We start from the raw sequence: 4,845 nt of genomic DNA, 5'->3' as shown, positions 1-4,845 counted from the left end.
GCTTATTGGCGTAACTCATTAGCATAACTTATTTGCATATGCCACACCCCCTGACATCACCGGAAGTGTGTCAGAAGGCAACACCCACCGCTCAGGCTCCACTGGACTGTTTTGGATTCCTAGCTATTGGGGGGGGATGTGCAGATCTGTCCTCGCAGAGGAGGGAGAGCTTGTACCTGAATAAACCTTGGCCTTAAAGGTGCCACTGGACTGTTTTGGACCGGGGGGCCGGGGGGAGCTCTGCATCTTACCTGGCTGCTTCTTGTTCCTCATGGCCTGGGGCTGCTGGGAGCAGGGGCGGGGCTTGTTGCATGTGCCTGCCCCCTGGGCTCTTTACTGCCGGAGTTCCACTCCTGTGCAGTCCTGCAAATAATGACCCCTGCCCAATACTGAGAGTAAATATCAATGCTGCATGTGCTTGAGAAAGAAACAGAAAAGTAGAGCTGGAAGGGATCCCAAGAACCATCTAGTCCAACCTCCTGCACAATACAGGAAATTCACATATCCCCCCCCCATGAACCCTGTTCTATGCCCAGAGGAAGGCAACCCCCCCCAAAAAAACCCTCCATGATCCCTGGGCCAATTTGGCCTGGAGGAAAATTCCTTCTTGACCCCAAAGTGGCAATCAGCATTTCCCTGGGCGTGTAAGAAAGGACCACAAGAACCAAGCACTGGCTCAGCCCTTCCTGCCCTCCCTCTCACAATCTGCCTAAATTCATAATGAGCAATCAAATCCGCATTGCTGCCAGATGGCCATCTAGCCTCTACTCAAAAAGCTCCAAAGGGGGAGAGCCCACCAGCTGCCAGGGAAGCCACTTCCACCAAGGAACTGCTTTAACCCTCAGGAAGTTCTTCCTAGTGTTTCGCTGAAAACTCTCTCTCTTTGGTATCTTTTTTAATATGTGCATGTGTGTGCATGTGTGCAGGCACATGGAAGTCAAGGTGAATTCTGGTGACTGATCCCTACTGGGGGGCTGGAGGATATTCAGAGAGATGTCTGAATAAAGCCTGCCCCCACCTCCCGCCTCTGGTATTCCAAGGAGGTCTCCCATCCAAGTGCTTCTCACAGCCGGCCCTGCTTAGCTTCCAAGATCGGGCTTGCCAGGTCAGGGCAGCTGAAAACTCTTTTGATACAATTTCAATTCACTGCTTCTGGTTCGATCTTCTGGGGCAATAGAAAAAAAAAATTCTGTTCCATCTTCTATATGACAGCCCTTCAAATACTTGAGGACAGCTATCATATCACCTCTCAGTCCTCTCCAGGCTAAACATACCCAGCTCCCAGGGGTCATTTCCTGCAGGAGCGCACAGGAGCCCCGCCCCCTGCTCCCAGCAGCCCTCAGTCAGAGCAAGAAGCAGCCAGGTAAGTTGCAGAGCCCCCCCGCCCGCCCCCAGTCCAAAACAGTCCAGTGGCACCTTTAACACCAAGTTTTATTCAGGTACAAGCTCTCCCTCCTCTGCGAGGTCAGATCTGCATGTTCCCCCCACCCCCCAATAGCTAGCAATCCAAAACACTCCAGTGGAGCCTCAGCGGTGGGTGTTGCCTTCTGACACACTTCCAGTGATGTCAGGGGGTTTGGCATATGCAAATAAGTTATGCTAATGAATTATGCTAATGAGTTCCTGCACCTCTGTTTCTACAAAATGACCCCTGCCAGCTCCTTCAGCTTTTCCTCATAGGACCTGGTCTCCAGACCCCTCACCATCTTTGCTGCTCTCCTCTGGACACGTTCCAGCTCGTCAACATCCTTCTTAAACTGTGGTGACCAAAACTAAACACAGTACTCCAAGATGCAGCCATTACGAAAGTAGTGCAGATGAGACCAATGTAAGGCAAAAGCATATTTAAAAAAAGAAAAGAAAACACCCCTCAACAAATGGTTCCTAACACTTTTCGTAACACATCTTGTCCATGAAGCCGGTGCAGGACTAGAGGGAACAAATGCCATAGGGTGAAGGAGGTAAAGAGCCTTCGAATTCTACAGCCACCTTAATGTGAGAACAGGGATCACAAAGACGGAGCAGTCATATTTTGCTCTCAGAAATGTTGCAGGATCCCTCTTCTGTGAGCAGCTTGAATAGCCCGAACTACCACAAGCTTGTCAGAGCTTGGAAGCTAAATAGGGAAGCTAAATAGGGTCGATGAAAAAAGAAAAAAGAGCTGTGACAATTTAGCGCTTGGTACTATATTCATAAATCATAATATACAATAACAGAAAATAAGTTATATATATATAGTGAATGTTGACGGTGGTCTTCATAATTGCATCCAGCAATTATAGCCCGTTGAAGAACATAGCTGTAAGCATAGCTTTATGATGAAGTGAATCAACAGTATATTTTCAATACATCACCAAGAGAAATGAATTGTTGAAGGACAGTTTATGTACACATCCTTGTTCAGAAGAAGATCATTGTCGAAACAGCACACCATTCTGGAGACCACCGTCTACATGTTATTGTATATTATGATTTATGAATATAGTACCAAGCAATGTTCCCTCTAAGCTGTGGAGTCTAGTGAGCAAAAATTCTACTTTGTGAGCCACTGGAATTAAAGTTGTGAGCGAGGGATTTGGCTGCTGCATAAATCAGTTTGCTTTGGAGCCATCCTTCCTGAGCTAAGACAAAAATGTGTGAGCCGGAGGCTAAAAAACTGTGAGCTGGCTCACACTAACTCAGCTTAGAGGGAACACTGGTACCAAGTGCTAAATTGTCACAGTTCTTTTTTCTTTTTTCATTGGTCTTATTACTGTGCCCATTCTTGTAACTATTCTCAGCTAAATAGGGTTAACCATGGCTAGCACTCGCATGGGAGACCGCCAGGGAAAACCAAAGCTGCTTCACTGAGGAAGACAATGGCTAGCTATCTCTGATCATCTCTTGCCTTGGAAACGCCTTGAGGGGTTGCAACTCCAGCAATTTATTAAGTCCTCTATGGCTCCCAGATTTCCCTTTTCCTGTGCTCCTGCAGCCTGCCTCCCCCATCTTCTCGGGTGACTGCTCAACCATCATCCCTGGGCATCCCTGCCTGGCTAGATTCCACACAGATTGGAGCCCACCAGAAGATTCCCATGCATGCCAAGAAGTGGAAGCGCTAAAATGATTCCTTACTGTTTGGTTGCACCAAACTGAAAGAGACACAGCGCTGGGTATTTCATCTGTTGCTGTTTCACAAACAAATGAAATAAAACCAGGCCGTCCCTTTGTTGTGCATTCTGTTGCTCCATGCACACATTGCTATTTCATTACAAATTATATGGAAGTGTCATGTGTTGCTGCAGCCTTGGCACGGAGTGGAACTGAATAGACTTCCCTTTCCACTCACGCATCGCCCACAGGGTCAAATTAGTGTCGAAAGTAAGTGGGTTAAACATACCCAGGCCAATTTATATTGTTTTATCTCATCTCTGTGCCAAAATGAGCCAAAATGAGCACTGAAGCTGAACACAAAATAAATAAATAAAGAGAGAGAGAGAGAGGGAGGTCTGATTTAAGAAGTCTTAAGGACTTGATAAATGATACCTGATATGATGCAAAAGGCCTCATATTAGCAAAACAAACAAATAAAATTGCTGTATAGATCTGCAGACATTAAGTTGGGGTCCCCAATGGGCACCATGGGACCCGCCAACTGTTTCTAGAAAGTGGATGGGGGCCAGATGGCCCTTTTATGCAGGAGGGCTTCTGACTGGCCACTGAAGATCTGACTTGGCTGAGCAGATTTTTAAAACTGTCGCTTTTAGAGCCACCATGGCACAAAGATCTTCACTGAGTGACTAAAGCTGTGTTTATGTGCAAGAAAATATTTTTGAAACACTGTGTTCATTTAAATGGCATCCTGTCGAACAGAGCTGCTGCCTGAAACATTGAAGGGTCACTATCAGAGTTACGCATAATTCCATCCCCGCCATTCTGTGGTCGGCTCCGCCTTCTGTGGTGGCCATTTTGTTGTGGCGCTGACCACCTTATGTCGGAATGCCAATGGTGCCCACAGGCTGGGGGCCCCTGCATGACGTTCTTGACTGTACACTAACTGTTTCCACACAGCAGGGCAGAATCCAGTAGCATCTTGACTTGAAACTCAAAACCGAGCATCTGCACCCCTACCCCAAATGCTGCGGTCCTCCTCCTCAGTACAAAGCAATAAGCCCCAGGAACTTCCTTTTCCTTTATCCCAGGGTCTTTGGGCCCCAGTGAATTTTTTTCCCCCACGGCAATCAAAACCTCATCAGACTTCAGAAGCGAAGCACGGTCAGCCCTGGTTAGTCCTTGGATGGGAGAGCACCAAGTACGTCCAGGAAAAGCAGGCGATGGCGAAACACCTCTGCTTGTTTCTTGCCTAGAAAACCTCATGAGCAGTCACTGCAAGTCAGCTGTGATGCAACAGCAAACCGCTCCTCCCCCAAAAAAACCCCTTTTCAAACAGCACGGTCATGGACAACATGAACGTATATGAAGTGGCCCTCAATGGTTTGTTTATTTATTTGTTGTATTTATGACCCGCCCTCCCTGCAAGTGGGCTCAGGGCAGCTCACATTGCCTGGCACAGTGTGCCAAGGTTCATATACAATCAAAACATTTAAAACTTAAAACATTTAACACTGTTAATTCATTTAAAACATTTAAACAATCAACGATTTCCGAATAAAGTGCACTCAGTGATTATTAACCAAAATGGCGTAAAATGTCATGCAGGCTCAGGCAAATTCAGGCCCCTAGGCAGTTTGGCTCGATCTCACTGCAGCCAGCCTCCACCACAGATATTAATAGTGGTCGTTGATGGTAATGTGGGCGGCTCCTAATTGAAGGCCTGGTGGAAGAGCTCCGTCTTGCAGGCCCTGC

This window comes from Gekko japonicus, unplaced genomic scaffold, assembly GCF_001447785.1.
Source record: "Gekko japonicus isolate JY-2015 unplaced genomic scaffold, Gekko_japonicus_V1.1 scaffold866, whole genome shotgun sequence".
Classification (NCBI taxonomy): Eukaryota; Metazoa; Chordata; class Lepidosauria; order Squamata; family Gekkonidae; genus Gekko; species Gekko japonicus.
Note: the sequence above shows the minus strand (reverse complement) of the source record.